This window comes from Hemiscyllium ocellatum (genome assembly GCF_020745735.1).
Source record: "Hemiscyllium ocellatum isolate sHemOce1 chromosome 15 unlocalized genomic scaffold, sHemOce1.pat.X.cur. SUPER_15_unloc_3, whole genome shotgun sequence".
Classification (NCBI taxonomy): Eukaryota; Metazoa; Chordata; class Chondrichthyes; order Orectolobiformes; family Hemiscylliidae; genus Hemiscyllium; species Hemiscyllium ocellatum.
This window is the reverse complement of record NW_026867467.1, coordinates 693,414-712,677: the sequence shown is the minus strand read 5'-3', so window position 1 is coordinate 712,677 and position 19,264 is coordinate 693,414. Positions and strand designations below refer to the sequence as shown.

At 46.6% G+C, this 19,264-nt stretch overlaps 1 pseudogene; it reads right to left on the bottom strand.

Annotated features, from left to right (window-relative positions):
• Window positions 1-237: 237 nt before the first annotated feature.
• On the bottom strand, window positions 238-18,416 carry LOC132806812 (beta-1,3-galactosyl-O-glycosyl-glycoprotein beta-1,6-N-acetylglucosaminyltransferase 3-like; annotated as a pseudogene).
• Window positions 18,417-19,264: the final 848 nt, after the last annotated feature.

Here is a 19,264-nt window from a genome sequence, read left to right as displayed (position 1 = left end):
AAGTCTCACAGTGCCCAGTGTTACAGTGGATAGTATTAAGGTATCCAATCTCCACAGTGCCCAACACTATAGTGCCCAGCCTCACACTGCCTAGTGCTACAGTGGCAATGTTGCAGCATGCAGTTTCACAGTGCCTGGCCTCCACAACAGCCAGGGGTATAGTATACAGTCTCACAGTGCTCAGTCTCTCAGTGTTTCCGATGTCTCACCCACCGCGCCTACCACCATCACCGAGGTTTACTCTGTCCCAACCTCCAACCCAGCCCACGTTTTACCAAGTGTCCTGTTTCGGAGATATTTCTCCATGCACTGTACTGCTGTGTTGTCCATGTTGGGGTCAAACTTATTTGCAAGGAAATATCTCTGATGGACCACCCACTGTAGATCTCCTGCCCCATACACACAAACCAAGTGGCGATACCTTCCCGTGCAGGGAGGGTACAGGGCACCCCTCGCAACGTCACCAGCCTCAAAGGACCACTTTACTGCCCGGCCAAGTGTTCTGGTGGCCCCTTTGGTGTACGGGATTGAACCGGGTACATTGGGCATTCTGTGCAGGGTATCCCACACATCATTCATCCGGGCTGTAGGTGTCCTCCGACCACTTGAGGAAGGCCTGGATCTCAGCACTGGCAAACACATGCCGACAAACTCTCTGGTGGCCATGAAGTAGGCACTGCCCACCAAAATGGAGGTGCTGATGTTCGGCTAGTCTTTCAGTTGCGCCGTCAAGACGAATTGCTCGAGGGTATCGTGGTGGTATTGCCAACGTTTCTAAAAGACAAGCGCAAGAGAGAGTGAGAAAACGAGAAAGTAGAAATGATAGCTTTTCAACTTCGCCTATGGATTTTTCCCTCCCCAATTCCTCTGCACTCTCCTTGCCTCCAGCTCCAGCAAGATCCATGCACACTCCTTCTCTCAGTTACTCACCTTACAGTGGAGAACAAGGCCATTCAGCCCCTCAGGCCTTTCGCACTCATATTGCCTAGTGCCAGTCACCTGCCTATTTCCCCATATCCCTGCCTCCCAAACCATCTCCCAATGCTCATTCGCTGAGCCAACATAAAACTCATCCTCAAACTCTCCCAGTGGATCTGGCTCCAAAAATACACTTCAAGCTGTGCCCTCTGGTCATAAAGGTTGAGAGCACCAGAAAAATAGATCCTTCAGCCCATTGTGTCTGCGCTGGCAAAACAGGCTCCTTGCTACTCCAGTCTCATTTTCCAGCACTGGGAACATCGCCTTTCATGTCTCACCAGTGCAATGGAGACACTTTCCTGTGGTCATCAACTCCTGGAGTGGGACTTGAACACAGTGCTTTTGCCTTAGAGAGAAGGACATGGTGTGCAGGGATATAGTTCTTTGAAAGTTGCATTGCAAATAGACAGGGTGGTGAAGTATGTGTTTGATACCTTTACCTTCATTGGTCAGTGCAATAAGTATAGGAGTTGGGATGTAATGTTGCAACTGTAACAGAGATGAATAGAGCTCTGAAAGATAGTGGAATCAAGGGTTATGGGGATAAGGCAGGAACAGGATACTGATTGTGGATGATCAGCCATGATTATAATGAATGGTGGTGCTGGCTCGAAGGGCCGAATGGCCTACTCCAGCACCTATTGTCTATAAGTAGGAGTATCTTTGACTATCTCTGATATGCCTTTGCCATTACCAAGTGTGATCTACTGTCTGTAGAGGACATTGGTGAGGCCACTTTTAAAATACTGCATACAATTCTGGTTGCCCTTCGAAAGAAAGGATGTTGTTAAACTTGAGAGGGTGCAGAAAAGATTTACCAGGATGTTGCCGAGATTGGAGCGGTTGAGCTCCAGTAAGAGGTCGAATAGGCTGGGGCTATTTTCCCTGGAGTGTCGGATACTGAGGGGTATCCTTACAGAAATTCATAAAATCAGGAGGGGCATGGATAGATGTTGAAATGATCAGCCGGATGATAGTACACCTCACACAGCTTTCTTTACCACATACATGCAAGAAGACTCAACCAGCCGGGTCAAAGCCCACCCTTGCCTGGAGAGTTTGAAACAGGCAGTTGCAATCACACTTTTACACACGAATCAGCGTTCCCTTTTCATGCATTACATTTTGATTTCAAGCCTTAGCAACGCAACTGATCAATCAGATCCTGATCTAGGTACATGATGTTTAGCATTAGATCATTGACCTTAAACTTCTACATAACCTGTTGAGTGTTGTTTTGGTCTTCCTGTCTTCTCACTTAACTGGAGCCAGTTTCAGTAAGCTAGCTAGCTTGCATACGTGCTTGGCTACACTTTTCTGTTGCTGCTCAGAATTGTTTAGCTGACCTCCTTTTCTGTTCTTGCCCCATTTTGATTCCTTCCACGTCGGCTGTATAGCCAAAGGTCTTTTCCCAAGGGTGGGTGAGTCCAAACCTAGAAGCATAGGTTTAAGGTGAGAGGGGAAAGACCTGAGAGGTTACTTTTTCACGCAGTGGATGATGTGTGCCTGGAATGAGCTACCAAGAGGTGGTGGAGGCGGCTGGTACAATGACAATATTTAAAAGGCATCTAGATGTGGACATGAATAGGAATAGGTTAGAGAGATATGTGCCAAAGGCTGGCAAATGGGACTAGGTCAGATTGGGATGACTGGTCAGTGCAGACAGGTTGAACTGAAGGGTCGGTTCCATACTGTATGATGCTATGACTCCATGCTCTCTGGTTATTGAGGTTTAGAGCACCAAAATAATAAGTTGCCCTTCAGCCCATTGCGTCTGCACTGGTCAAAAAGACAAGCTCCGAGCTATTCTCATCCCATTTTGCAGCACTTGGCCCATACCCTTGGGTGTCTCACAATAGCAATGAAGACACCTTCAGCTCCTGGAGTAGGACTTGAAGCCAAAGCTCCTCCCTCAGTGTGCAGGACACCACACAATATGTTCTCTACAGTATGGAAACAGGCCATTTACCTGGTTGATCCTGCCAGTAGCATATGCTTGTCTCAAAGATTAAGCCATGCATGTCTAAGTACTCAAGGACGGTACAGTGAAACTGCGAATGGCTCATTAAATCAGTTATGGTTCCTTTGATCGCTCCAACTGTTACTTGGATAACTGTGGTAATTCTAGAGCTAATACATGCAAACGAGCGCTGACCCAAGCGGGGATGCGTGTATTTATCAGACCAAAACCAATCCGGGCTTGCCCGGCAGCTTTGGTGACTCTAGATAACCTCGGACAGCTTGCACGTCCTTGTGACAGCGACGACTCATTCAAATGTCTGCCCTATCAACTTTTTTCAGCCATGTGCGTAACCTCAACTACGATATGCAGCTCCTGTTCGTCGACCGTGACGGTTTGGAGGTCGCCCTCAAGGTGCTGCCTGTCTTTTACCAGGACCTGATCACTGTCTGGAACATGGTCGAATCGCACCGCGCCTACCCTCCTGCAGGAGTAGCGGCTGTCGTCAGGGAGCCGTTGCTCAGGAATCCGCACCTCCGTGCTCGCAGGTTCGAGTGGCTATTGGAGGGGAAGGCCATGGTGGTGAGGGCGAACAGGGTCGGGGACATGCTGGGTGCCGGGGGCCTGGGCTGGACGTTGCTGCAAGACATAGCGAGCAGGGCAGCGGTAGACGTCCGGTACGTGACCACCGCCATCCGACGCCTTAAAATGGCGGTGCTCGGACCCGACGTAGTGCTCGAGTTGGAGGACGCTGAGGTGTATGGTGGGATCCCATCCACACTCACCCCAGCCCGGACAGAATTTCACATTGGCCCCAAGGTCCCGTACTTCCCGCGGGAGCCTGTGCCCCACAACCTGAGCCGCCTCCGGAATTTTAATTTTGTTCCTTTCAGGGACGTAAAAAGGCAGGCCCTGTTTAGACTGCTGCTGCACACCGTCCACCTCTTCTCTCTCATCCACCGTCCGGACACGCCTTGGCGTGTCCATTTGCCACCGGGCGGTGGGGATCCCCAGTGGAGGGCTCTCTATGCGGGAGTCCTCCCCCTTTCTCTCGGGGATCTGGGGTGGAGGGTGCTGCATGCAGCGGTTCACGGACTCCCAGCCCAACTGCTTGTTCTGTGGTGCTGTGCAGTCCGTGGACCATGTGCAAACTGGGTGTGGGCATTCGCACTCCCTCTTTGATTTCCTCAAAAACTTCCTCCTCTGCTTTTGGTTGCACTTCAGTCCCACGCTCCTGATCTTCGGGCAGCCGGTACGGAGGAGGGAGGGCAGGTCTGAAGACCTCCTCATGGGTCTGCTCCTGGGCCTGGCCAAACTGGCCATAAACAGGTCCAGGCAGCGGGCCGTGGAGGGGGTCGTTAGGGCCGACTGCCTGCCCCTCTTCTGCGGTTACGGTAGAGCCCGGGTGTCCTTGGGGAAGGAGCACGCGGTGTCCACCAACACCCTGGAGTTGTTCAGGGAGAGGTGGGCACCGCAGGGAGTGGAGTGCATCTCCCCCTCCACCTTTATTTTGATTTAGTCCCTGCCCTCCCCTCCACTGGTTTGATCACACAGCATTGCCCTTTGATGTGAAGGGCACTGCTTGTCACAGGCCACACGGGTGTTTCCTTTCTTCCTGGTGGTGGAAATTTAAATAAAGATTTGTGCACTTTGTGTCTTTCACTGTGTCTCACACCTGCACACACACACCATGGGTGCTGGGGAAAAAAATAAGACTACCGCAGTTAGGTGGTAATGCGGGGTTAAAGAAGAAAACAAAAATGGAAACAGGCCATTTGGCCCAACAAGTCCACACCAATCTTCTGAATAGCAAACCATCCACACCCATTACCCGACCTGATATTTACCCCTGATTAATGCACCCAAACACGATGAACAATTTAGCACGACAAATCTACCTGGCCTGCACATCTTTGTGGATTGTGGCAGGAAACCAGAGCACCCAGAGGAAAGCCATGCATACGTGGGGAGAATGTGCAAACTCAACACAGACAGGCGCCCAAGGCTGGAATCGAACCCAGGTCCCTGGCACTGTGAGGCAACAGTGCTAATCACTGAGACACCATGCCACCCCTTCCACAAGACACAAGACACTTTATTCACATTGTGTCAAAAGATATCTTTTATCCTCGGTCCTTGTGGCATCATGCATGGGAGATATGGATCCTTGGTTACCAAGGGGAGGATAGATTATCGATGGTATGCAGGAATGTGGATGGTGGAACAGGATCAAAAGGGCCAATGGCCTACTCTTGTTCCTTGTATGTATGGGAGCATACATACAAGTAACTTTTTTTTTAAATCCAACTTACATCGGAACTGGCCATCATCTCATACAAATGTAGTTTAGGTTTCATTTGCGTTTCAATTCCTCAGTTATCCTCACCATGCCTCTAACCCAAAATCTTACATCTGCATTCCATTGCATTTGTACAATCGGTGAGCAGTGAAGTATATTTCCTTGACTTCATTACCGAGTGCTCACCCTATACCCATTGAATAAACCTCACCCCAATCTCCTTTGTTCCAATGGGAGCATCGTTGACCTTTCCAACTGAGCCATCCAACTTAAACCCTGGCACCATTCTGCGAAATCTCCTCTTCTCCCTGTCCTGAGGGCCCTCACATCGTTTTAAAGTCACTGGAAATGACCACAACAATCCAACTGGGGCTAAATCAATTCGACATGCAGCATAACTCAACCATTTATTGGCATCAATGCCTCTATTTATGAAGACTTCTGCTTTTCTACCCTCTTACGGCCTCCTCCACCTTCTAATGTTGATGAATGTTTATTGCCAGATCCCTCTAACCCTGTGCACTCTTTACGATTGTGCCATTACATTTCTATTACCTCTCCACATCCTTCTCCCAAAACATATCACCTTACACTCTTCTGTATTCACCTCTGACTGGATGCTGTCTGTTCATTGTGATGACTCTGGACAATTTACATCATCCTCACCATTTGCCAATCCTCCAGGTTTATCATTGCCCTGAATATGGGCATTTTGCCACATACTCCAAGATTGATATCACTGACATATTGAATAAAAGCAGTCGTCTATTTAGGGCTGAGATGCGGAAACATTTCTTAACTTACAGGATAGTGAAGTTATGGAATTCTGTACCACAGAAAGCTGTGTCATTGAATATATCCAATATATCCAAGAATGCGATTAACAAATATTTAGGTTTCAAAAGCATCAAAGGCATGGGGAGAAAGTGGTAGAGGAGATAGATGCATTGAGATAGAGGATTAGCCATGATCATACAGTATGGTGGGTGTCATGTAGGGCCAAATCATCTTCTCCTGCGCCGGGTCTTGATGTTTATATGTCCCAGCTGTGTGGATTATTCCCACCTACCAACCGACCAACCTCTCGTCTAAAACAACATCCATGAATCAGGGCTTGTGTTGTCAATTTTGTTGTCCAGCCATTTTTATCTAGTGCCTAGTGAAACACTTCATTGAATCCAGTTCAGACAACATTCTCTGCATTCAAATTATCAGCTGCTTCATCAATGCATGATGCGAGGTTGGAGACTTACCTTTTGCAAACCTGCAGTGGCTTTGCTTCATTAATTTGATCTAAGGCAGGTTGGTGCGAATTGCAGCCATAACTACCAGCATCAATGTCAAGTGCATGATATAAAGTAAACTAGGATCCATGCGGTGTGAGCCTCGGAGACCCAGGTTCAAGTCGCTTCTGCTCCAGAGTTGTGCGATAACATCTTTGAACAGTTTCATCAGTAAATGTAAGACCATTAACAAGTCGGGACAGGAGTCGGCCATTTGGTCCCTCAAGCCAGCTTCACTAGGATCATGGCTGATTCAACATTCCTCACAACCATGTTCTTGCCCTATCCCCCATAACCCTTAATTCCCCACTGACCAAGAATCTATCCATCTGAGCCTTAAATATATACAAGGACAGCTCTCTGTGGCAAGGAATTCCAAAGATTCACAGACTTCTGAGAGAGGAAATTCCACCTCATCTCAGTCTTAAACTGGTGCCCCTTTATTCTGAGACAATACACCCCCTGGTCCTGGACACTCCCATGAGGAGAAACATCCTTTCAGCATTTGTCCTGTCAAGCCTCTTAATCCTGTCCATTTCAATGAGGTCACCTCTCGTTCTTCTAAACTCCAGTGAGTAGAATCCTGTTTAGCCTTTTGTTTTTAAGACAATCCATCCATAATGGGGGCCATCCCACTGAACATTTTCTTAACTTCCTCCCATGAAACAACATGTTTTCTTAAATAAGGTGACCAGAAGTGCTGACAGTACTCCGGATGTGCTCTCACAAGCACCTTGCACAGTTGTAGTAAGATTTCCTGACTTTTATACTCCAACCCCCTTCAAATAAGGGCAAACATTCCACTTCAGTTCTGAAGAAAGATCACCAGACTCAAAACATTGACTCTGTTTTCTCTCCACGAATGCTACCCAACCTGCTGAGTCTCTCCAGAAATTTGTTTTCATCCAATATTCCATTAGTCTTCCCAATTACCTGCTGCCCCCCATGTGCAAGCTTTCCATGTTTCATTCACTAGTTCCCCCAAATCCCTTTGTGTTGCAGCTTTCTGAAGCTTTCTCCATTTAAATAATATTCTATTCTTTTGATTTCCCTTCCAAATGAACAACTTCACATTTTCCCAACATTGCACTCCATTTGCCAACATTTTTGCCAACTTAACCTATCGATATCTGTCTGTAAAGCACATAAGACAACATTTTTTACTGTAACTTGAGATACATGACAGTAATATATCAACAAAGTTTGAGATAATTTGTAGTTCAGGTTGAGATTCTCGATGTAGGTTTGTTTGCTGAGTTGGAAGGTTCACTGAAGATGTTGCCTAGTATGGCGACGAAACATCTAAAATGAACCTTCCAGCAAACCTACATCCAGAGTAATATTTCAAGTCAACCTCAGAGTACAACGGGGTCTTGATCAGATGGGCTAATAAGCTGAGGAATGCCAGATGGAGTTTAATGTCGATAAATGTGAGGTGTTCCATTTTGGAAAGGCAAATCAGGGCAGGAATAATACACTTCATGGTGAAGTCTGGGGAGTGATGATGAAACAAGAGATCTTGGAATGCAGTTTCATAGTTTCTTGAAAAGGGAGTCGCAGATAGACAGCGTATTGAAGAAGGTGTTTGCTACGCTTGCCATTCTTGGTCAGTGCATTGTGTGTAGGAGTTGGGAGGTCATGCTGTGGCTGAACAAGACATTGGATTTGGCAACTGCTAGAATACAGCATGGAATTCTAGTCTCCCTGCTATGGGAAGGATGTTGTGAAACTTGAAAAGGTTCAGAAAAGATTTACAACAATGTTGCCAGAGTTGTGTGTGGAAATGCAGGAGATTGGTACTAGATGTGGAATAATTACAGACACGATTGGCTGAATGGCATCCTTCGGCAAGAATTCTTTAATTCTGTGACTGGTGCAGAGGGAGATTAACTTCAAGGTTCATGTTATCAGGAGGGACACCAAAGCCCTTTCCTCAGCTGAGTGGTCAGAAAACTCCCTACTCTTTACTTGAACTAAGGCATAACCTGTCTCCACCAATGTCATAGCAAAAGTCAGCCATTCGTCCCTTCAAGTCTGCTCCTCCATTCAAGAAGATCACTGCTCATCTGGTTACAATTTCAATACCACATTTCTATCGGTTGCCCCGGGGTCCTTATCTTTTTTTAAAAAACGGTCAGCTTGCTCACCCTTTCACAACTTCATCAACTCAGCCTTCGCAACTTTGTACAGAAGAGATTTACACAGTGCCACAGCCCTCTCAGGGGAAAATAATTCTGCAAGGCATTTGGTGAGGTCACTTTTGGAGTACTGGGTAAATTTGTGATCGCCCTGCTATTGGAAGGATGTTGTTAAACTACAAAGGATGCAGAATAAATTTACAAAGATGTTGCCAGGACTGCAGGGTTTTAGTTATAAGGAGAGGCTAGATAGGCTAGGACTTTTCTCACTGGAGTATTGGATGTTTATAAAATTGTGTGGGAAATCAATAAAAGTGAATAGCCCCAGGATGGGGGAGTCCAAACTCAGAGGGCATAGGATTAAGGTGAGACCTGAGGGTAGTGCAAATACGGAGCAAGTTGCCAAAAGGAATTGTTGTAGTGGGTACAATTACAAGATTTCACAGACAACATAAATTGGACAAGTGTAGAGGGACATGGACCAAACACAGGATAATGGGACTAGTTTCAATTAGGATACCTGGTTGACATGGATGAGTTGGATGAAAGGGTATTTTTCAGTGCTGTAGGAGTCTGACAATATCTTATTCTACAAAACATCTTGTCAAACCTACAAGAGAAAGCAATGTCCCATCAACCACCTTATGTTCCCTCAGAGAAATTTATACATTTCAAAAAGATTTCTCAGATTTTCAAACTTAAATGTGTTAAGGCCAATTTGTTCAACCTTCCTTCATAAGATAAAGCCTTCATCCCATGAAAAAGGCAGGTGAAACTTGCTGTCAATATAATTATTTTATGTTTTAAATGAGAGAAAAATGTACAGACTGATTCTGATGTGGTCTCTTCAAGGCCTTGTATGGCACTTTCTCCACCCCTCAGGCCTGGAAATGGACTCTACATTTTGAAGAGAAATGCCTGTACTAATGGACTCTGGACTAGAAAGGACTCTGTTTGTTGGTAATTAACTGTCATATGGTTTGTTGGGCTTATCACCTGCACTGTCTTGCATGTCTCTGGGTCTGGTAGGTCTTACTGTGAGCTGGGAGGCTTATAGGTCATCCTGAAAGCTGTCACCTCGAGAGCTGGAGGGCAGGTAGGCCATCCTGTGAACCTGAAGGTTGGTAGGCTGTCCCGGGTAGGCGGGTAGACCACCCTGATGACAGTCTCCCCGAGAGCTAGATGGTGGGTAAACCTGTCTTGTGTGTCATGTGTGTCCCTTGGTCTGGCAGGCTTTACTGTGAGCTGGGACGTTCATGGATCGTCCTGAAAGCTGTCACCCCAAGAACCAGAGGGTGGGTAGGCCACCTTGATGCCAGTTGCTCCTAGAGCTAGTAGGTGGGTAGGCCATTCTGAACGCTGTCGTCCTGAGAAAGGGTAATCTGGATGTGCTGTCCTAGAGGTGGTCGGAAGGTGTCTCAAAGCAGTCAAGAGCCAGAAGGCGCATAGGGGCCTGAAACGTCAATTGCCCTTCTGCTCTGTTTGCAGCTCAACTCTCCAACTCTTCTATATTCCTTTGTACATTCTGAACCTCCCTCCATGCAACTGAACAGTTTTAACAACCCTGTCTCTCTTTGTACAGACAGGAGTGAAGGACTGGAGGGGAGAGAGAAATGATGGAGAGAGGGAGGATGGAAAACACTTGGATGAAGAGAGGCCCAGCAGACAGGAAGGCGGTTACCTTTTTGAACCCTGGCGCAGGATCTGACTCAATCACATTGGAGCCGTTCAGAGCTCTGAGGCCGCGGACTATCTCCCAGTTGGTCTTCAGGGGGACGTCTTGGCCACATACATTGATGAAGTTCCTCCAGGGGACAGGGCTCTCCAGCAGCTCCTTCATGCAGTTGAGATCCGCCTGAACTCTGCTCCAGCCAGCATAGGTGACCCACTCCAGCTTGGCCTCGACAAAGACATTGTGGAAACACGAAGCGATGGCCTGAACGGCCGCATGAAATGGACTCGGGGATTTGCGGTCCACATGGATAAAGTAGACATTCTGTGGGGCGTAAATGTTCCGTAGAAGCCTCTTGAACATCTCAATGCTCTGGTGGATGACCATGGAGTAAGCCAAGGGGAAGTGTTCCTCCTCAGGGCTCAGGGGGACAGTGATATACTTGCGGGCCCTCACAAACGATCTGCAATTTCGGGTCATGTTCAGGCTTGGTGCTTGAGGGAGACAGAGTTGAAGAGGGCCCTTTCCAACTCCTGCCTGTCCCCCTGGATGATGTGCCAACAGGTGGAGTTCTCCTCGACCAACAGGAGGTGTTCCTGCATTGGACTGGTGCCTGGTTTCACCAGCCTGAGAGTCAGCCTGCCCCCTCCTCTTTGGACCAGCAGCCATTGGCACAACAAGACCACCCTGAACACACACAGCACTGATCTGAGGCATGAACAGTGGGCACAATGCTGGCTCAGCTTGGGCATGGCACTTTCCAGAGAGCAGTGTCCCCAGCCTATAGGCAATAGGTAAATGCAGAATGGATGCCTTCTGTGCTGGGCAGCATTGCCTCCACCAGGCCTTGGGGAAGGAGTGATTGCAATTTGCTGGAGAGGTCGCCCCAGCCAGTCCTCTCTCCTTGTGAGACTCTTGTCTTCCCTTTTCCCCAAGATTCAACGAATGGCTCCGACTTTCACTCCCTCTCCCCCCAGAACTGCTCTCCCTCTGGAATTCCTCTCCCACTTTAACACCTCTCCCTCTTTCCGTTACCTCTTTGTAACCCCTCCCCCTCTATAACCCCTCTCCCTTTGTAATCCCTCTCCTCCACTAACTCATCCCTCTCCCTCAGTAACTCCTCTCCTCCCTCTCTCGATAACTCTCTCTTTCTCTGGGTAACTCCTCTCTGCCTCTCTCTGTAACTTCTCCCTCTCCCTCTGTAACTCTCTCTCGGTAACTCCTCCTGCCCTCCTCTGGATGAAACCCAGCCAATGTTCCGTTGTTTCTCTGTCGGAGTCCAGGCTCCTCTCGTTGCCTGCTTGCTTGGCTACAGGCATTTCCTTCCCTGGTCTCCGCTTCTCTCCGGCCATTCCTGGACCGGTGTTGCCCGGGTGAAGTAAACGAGAGGATCGCAATGGTGAGCAGTCTGGATCGGAGAACCTACCACCAGAGAGAACACAGAGCCAGCCAAGCCCAATAAACCACGCCCCAGCCTGGACTGAGATGCTCTTTCAGGAAGGAACCTTCCATTGAGCCCACAACAATGTGGGAGGGGTATCCCTTGGATGAAGAGAGGGTCAGGAGACTGGAAGGTGGTTACCTGTTTGTCCTGTGACTCTTAACTGCCCTCTGGGCAATTAGGGATGGCCAATAAATACTGGCCTAGCCAACGATGCCCCCATCCCATGAATTTATTTGAAAAAAAGTGACAATAGTAAATCAAACTTCACCACCATCTCTCTCTCTCTCTCGCTCTCTCTCTCTCTCATGCGAAATTGGAATGATGGTGATTTGACCATTCATAATAAAGCTGTGAATCTGAGCACAGCAAGTTGATATGAATCCAAAAAAACAATTCCCCTGGCTGAGAGTGGCTCAGAGGTTAGCATTGATAGAGCATCGTGCCAGGGACCAGAGTTTGATTCCAGCCTTGGGTGGCTGTGTGTAGTTTTGCATGTTGTCTGCTTGGGTACCCTTCGGGTGCTCTGATTTTAAAGATGTTCAAGTTAGGTGGATTGGCCATGCTGAATTGCCCATAATGTCCAGGGATGTGCAGGCTGGGTGGGTTACCATAGCCACACACACACGCAGACAGCAGAACACTCCTGCAGGTTTAGGCAATGCTCAATGTAATGCAACATCCTGGTGGATCTCCTTTGCCCCCCCCCAGTACAATTACATCCTTCCTATAATGCGCTGACCAGAACCGCACACAGTACTCCAGCTGTGGTCTCATCAAAATCCTGTAAAACTCCAACATGACACCTCCCTGCTCATGTATTCAGTGGCTTTGATCCTTCTTAATTCCCTTACCTGCCTATCCTACTGCCTTCACGGATGGCTGGACACACAAACCAGGATCCGTCTAATCTTCTGTGCTTGCCAGGGTCCTCCTATTTAACATGTACTCCCTTGCCATGTTAGTCCTCTGGAAATGCATGTCACAGAAATTTGGACATTCAGTAGCACAGAATCAAGAAAAAAAAACGACTGGCATCAAGAGCTGGCATCTTTTAAACATTGTAACTGTGCTCACATACATTACTTCATCTGGAAGGTCATTCCATCACAAACCACTCTGGGGAAAAGAGTTGCTCCTCAATCTTTAAATCTTTTTCCTCTGACCTTACAAACATGGCCCTGAGTCTGAACTCCCTCACACTAGGGAAAAGACCCTTGTCATTCACCTTATCAATCACTGTCATGATTTTATAAACCTCAACAAGGTCACCCCTCAATTTCCTATGCTGCAGTGAAAAACACGTACAGTTCTGATATGGATCCTTTAGAGAGGGGACAGAAAATGTTTACCAGGACGTTGCCTGGAATGGGGGATTTTACCTGTGAAGAAAGATTGGATAGACTGGGTTTGTTTTCACTAGAATGCAGGAGGTTGAGGGGTGACCTTATAGAAGTTTATAAGATTGTGAATGGCATGGATAGGGTGGAAAGTATGAGGCCTTTTCTCAGGGTGGAAGAGTCAGTTACTCGGGGACACAGGTTCAAGGTGCAGGGGTCAGGGGGTGTTTAAAAGAGATAAGTGAAGCATGTTTATCATGGAAAGGGTGGCGAGTTCATGGAACACGCTGCCAGAACAGACAATGGAAGCAGATACAATTGTAATTTTCAAGAAGCATCCAGCAGCAGGCATGAATAGGAAGGGAACAGGGGAATACGGATCCTGTAAGTGAAGACAGTTTTAATATGGAAGGCAAAATGTGTCAGTGCAGGCTTGGAGTGTTGAAGAGCCTGTTCCTGTGCTGTAATGTTCTTTGTAAAATGTCCCCAGCCTCTCCAGTCTATTTTTATATATCTCAAACCCTGCACTCCTGGCAACGTCCTGGTAAATCTTTTCTGAACCATCTCCAATTTAATAATATCCTTCCTACAGCAGCGTAAGCAGAACAGGACACAGTCTTCCAGAACTGGCCTTACCAACTTCCTGACCAACCTCAGCACGCCATCCCAACTCCAATATTCAGAGAGCTGAACAATGAAGGTCATCACACTCCAGCAGGTATTGTTTCACCCTGACTCCCCTTGTAACTGTCCACATCTCGCTGGGACACTGATGGGAAACATCTTGGCTCTTTGACTGATTCGACCAAGTCTCATTTCCTACTGTTCCTGTGTATCCCTCAGAATAGGAATGTAATGTGCATTCCCATGGCAACATCACAATGACAGACTTGTTTGTGGATTCACATGAAGTGGGCATCACTGACTGGGACAGCCTTGTTACCCATCCCCCTAATCTCTCCGGCATAAATGATAAGGAACTCTCCTCTTTAACCCCACTGTGTTTTAACAACCCTAACCACAAATGCAAAGTCACATGGGAGAGAGTCCCAGGATTCTGTCCCAGAAAAACTGAAGGAAGGATGATTAATTTCAAAGTTGGGATTAAGGGTGAAGTGGAGAGTAACTGCAGAAGGAGTAGTGTTGCATCATATTGCTGGCCTTGTCTTCAAGGTGAAATTGATGTTGGGATTACAAGGTGCTGTTGAGGGACCCTTCCTGAATTGCTCTAGTAAATCCACAACAGGTATAACATTGTTTCCAGGAAAAAATGGACAGGATTCATCAGAGAAGGGAAATGCAAACTGCTCAAAGTCTTATGAGATGATAACATGGAGGGCCCAAGCAGCTGAAGGCCGGTGGAGTGATGGAATTAGGGGATGGTCAAGAGGCTGGGATCGTAGGAGGGCTGACATCATGGAGTGAGAATGAGCATTGATGTTACAGCTAAGAGAGGGTTATTGGGACTGGAGGAGGTTTCAGAGATAGGTTGGGGTGTAGGGGGTGGAGGAGGTTCTGGAAATAGGGAAGGTGTCAGGGCTGGATGAAGTTACAGAGATAGGGAGGAATGTACTGGGTGGAGGGGGTTACAGAGTCATAGAGATGTACAATGCAGAAACAGTCCCATCAATCCAACTGTGCTGACCAGTTCTCCTAACCTCATCTTGACTCAATTGCCCTCACTTGACCCATATCCCTCTGCACCTTTCCTCGTCATATGCCAATCCAAATGCCCTTTGAATGCTATAATTCTACCAGCCTCCACCACTTCCTCTGGCAGCTCATTCCATACATGCACCACTCCTCAGCCCATTGGCCCATCTCATCAAGATCCTGTTGTACTCTGAGATAACCTTCTTTGCCATCCACTGCACCTCCAGTTTTGGTGTCATCTGTAAAGTTACTAACTTATCCCCTATGTTCACATCCAAATCATTATATAAATGATGAAAAGCAGTGCACCCAGCACCGATCCCTGTGGCACACCACTGTCACAGGCCTCGAGTCTGAAAAGCAACTCTCCGCCACCGCCCTCTGTCTTTTACCTTAAAAGTCAGTTCTGCATCCAAGTGGCTAGTTCTGCTTGTGCTCCATGAGATCTAATCTTGCTAACCAGTCTACCATGGGGATCCTTGTCGAACGCCACACTGAAGTCCACATGGAATGCGTCTACCGCTCTGCCCTCATCAATCCTCTTTGTTACTTCTCTGAACCAACACAGTCAAGTTAGTGAGACATGATTTCCCACACACAAAGCCATGTTGACTATTCCTACTCAGTCCTCACCTTTCCAAATACATGTAAATCCTGTCCGTCAGGATTCCCTCTAACAACTTGCCTGCCACCAATGTCAGGCTTACTGGTCTGTAGCTTCTCTCAGCTTTAAAACATCACCTTTTCATTCTGGGGCTATGTCCTCTGGTTCTCATCTCTCCTGCTTGTGGAAACACCTTTCCATATCCAGTCTACCACGGGGTCTCAGTATTCTGTAAGTTTCAATCAGATCTCCCTCACTCTTCTGAACTCCATTGCGTCCAGACACAGAGTCCTCAACCGCTCCACAAGTGACAAGCCTTTCATTCCTGGGATCATTCTTATAAAATGCCTCAGGAATGCTCTTAACTTACTAGTGTGAGAGATGACATTACACTGAATTACATATTTTGACTGCAGGCTATAAAACCACCGAACTTTAGCAGCAAGCTATGTTAGTGTCCCTTTTTCACTGACTGCTGCTATCTCCTCAACAGTTTGAAGGGTCTATGACGTGGAGATACTAGACAGTACAAACTGAGCATACACATCTCTCTGTGATGAGAACAACCCACGGTCTACTCAGACTATGTGGACTTTACCTTTACCTTCACCAAGCATACATTAATATGATTAAAAACACATTTACTCAACAACAGGAATGTTGGATGATGATTACAAAAATAACTTGGTCAACATATATTTTGCCCGAACCATGGTTGCTACCATATAACCAAAAACAATTATACATGAGGAAGTCTAAACCCAGTTTATTCATCCTAGACACGTGTTGCAATTCAGTTCTTTCTGTTTTCTTGTCTTTGACAGTGCATTACCCTCTAATGTAGGTATGTCTGCTCTCATCTATGTTCACCCTGTTCAATGTCCTTGTCTTTATCTTCACTCTCAGAAGATTACTGCTGGTCCCCTATTTCCTCTGCTGACAGTCCACACCCTGTTTGTCAACTGCACTTGAGAAAGGCATCGTGCCCCATTTCTGATGTATACTCCAATGCCCCACTGGAGCTTCCAACTCATCTTGAAGTGGTTGAGTTATGATTGTTCAACTATGGCCCTGGTGGAAGCATGGGCAGTGTTATATCTTCATTTTGCCATTGCCTCAGGGAGGCACTAGCATCTTGATAACATTCATAGACCCTTATTTCAAGGAGATTGGAGTGTAAGAGTGGGGAAGACTTACTGGTGAGACCACATAGAGTCATACAACACGGAAACAGACCCTCCGGTCCAACAAAGCCTTGCCGAATATTATCCCAAACTAAACTAGTTCCACCTGCCCGCTCCTGGCCCATAGCCCTCCAAGCCTTTCCCACTCATGTACTTATCCAAATGCCTTTTAAACCTTATAATTGTACCCACATCCTCCCTTTTCTCAGGAAGTTCATTCCACATGCAAACCACCCTATGCACAAAGAAAGTTCCTCATCTTTTTAAAATCTCTTTTCTCTCTGTTTAAAAATGTGCCCCCTAGTCTTGAAATGCCCACCCTTGGGAAAAGACAACTAGCATTAACTCTATCCATACCCATCATTCTTTTATAAACTTCTATCAGTCTTGAGTAATGTGGGCAGTTTTGGTTCCTTTGTTTGGGGAAGTTTCATTGGAGGCAGTTGAGAGAATACTAGGCTAATCCCCAGTGAGCAGGGATTGTCTAAATAGCAAATGCTAAACAGGTTGGGACTCTACTCACTGGAACTTAGAAGAATGATCTAACTGAAAAATATGGGATTATTAAGGGATTTTACAGGGAAAATGCTGAGAGGCGGTTTCTCGTCATAGGGGAGTCTAGGACCAGAAAGCATGGTCTCAGAATCAAGGGGTGCCAGTTTAAGACTGAAATGAGGAAGAATTTCTTCTCTGAGTCTTTGGAAGTCCTTGTCACAGTGCCCCCTGTGGGGGCAGAGTCCTTGGTATATTTAAGGCTGAGATGGATAGATTCTTGATCAGTCTGGGAATCAAGGCTTCCAACAAAAGCATAGGAAGGTGAAAGTGAGGAATGTTGGATCAGTCACGATCTATTGAATGGTGGAGCAGGATCAAGAGCTTAAGGACCTACTCCTGTTCCTGTTTCTTATGGCATTATTGTCATGTGGTCATCCTGAGCACTAACCTACTGTTCTGGAAATCATGGTGTTGAATACTACCACAATTGATGGTGAAATATGAATTCAATAAAATCTGGATTTAAACACTAGCCTATGATGACCATATAACCATTGTTGATTCTCAGATTACAGGTTTATTAGTGAAACTCCAGAACCATGGCAATTACGTTGGCTCTTAACTGACATCTGAAATAGTCAAGTAAGACACTCAGTTCAAAGGTAATAATAGATGGAAAACAACTGGCAGCCTTACCAAAAAAGCCACATCTCAGGAAAGAATAACAAGAAAAGAAAAACATGTTATGAACCAAATTTAGAGAATTTTTCATTTAATTCCCTGCAGTTCTTCTTCTGTGGCCCAAGGTCTTTGGAAGGAGGCAGGATCTCGGGACTTGTCTTCATCAACATCATGGCAGCTCCAAGACAGTCTGAAACAATCCTCCAAACTCTGGCATCGATGGTTAAACATCGATAAGTTAAACATTGTGGAAGTGACAAAACCTTTCCACTCTGCAGGTTTGTGATAGGGCAGTCTGAAAGCAATATGGGTACAGGCTATGGCACCCTACAGCTGGGGGAAGGAAGTGATGGCAGAGAATCCCACTGCCCAGGTTGCTTGGCTCTCCTTGTTATGGGTGAATGATGTAAAACAAGTGTAATCTGGAGAAAGAGGCATCAGTGACAGCTTGGATGCATTTGCAGGTCACCTCAACTAGGAGATGCTACAAAAGACCCGATGTAAAATGTGTGTGTGTGTGTGTGTGTAAAGTATATGGGAACTGATTTGATTCCACGGAGTCTGGCTCAGCTACTGCTGGCATGTACTGGACTGCGGCCTACCTCTTGCCCATTGAGCATCTCAGCAGGAATTCATCTTTTTCTGCTGGTGGTAATGGCATCAAGGCTGCGACATCTGCCATGTCCATCTTGCTCTCAGAGGTTTCTTGGACACTGGGAGGACAGGGAGAACCCACAGTTTCTGGCAGCCTGTTGGATGTTCCGAGTGGCTGGGTATGTTTTCTTCCTGCCCCACTTTTGATGTTATAGCTATTAGTTGACACAAATACTGAATCAGGATCACCTCTCTGCCTTGAGAAATGTACATCATTGGACCATGCCTCTTACGCATGCATGGTAATTCCAATTGTTGTAACAGCAAATTTTGTCTCCTGGACTAACCTGCCTCTTTCGTATAGAAATGTCTTCCGGCCAGCATTGGCGTTCATGACACTTTTTCACACACTGCACAAGGTGGAAGAACATCAGATTTAATCTGGAGTGGAGTCTTCTCTGCATTACCAGTGCTTCTGTTCATGTATTTGTGTGAGTGCTGGTTCTATAATCAATCACAAATTGGGACACTTGGGTATTGACTAAAGTTGCAGGCTGTATCTTTAAACTTTGTTTCAATGTTGGGACTGCTCTTTCCCCCAGACTATCAGACAACAGATGCAGCTGTCCTTACATGCTGAATATCATTCCACTTTAGGAAAGACAAAAGGCTCCCTCCTGCTAAATGATGGCCTGCTACTTGTGCCCAGCATGTCCAGTTTCTGTGTATTGTAAAAGATCCTCACAACTTTTCAATTGTCATCCCCACATTTGACAAATGCAAAACATGCACATCCAACCACATTGTGTGTACACAATGATTAAATGGATAACCACAATGAAAGCACTGGCACAGTTGACGTGTAACTGAGTCCAGGTGTTACCTGACCAGTTCTATGGATGTGGTGCAGCTGCTGGTGGCAATCTTTGTCTTTGTTGGTAC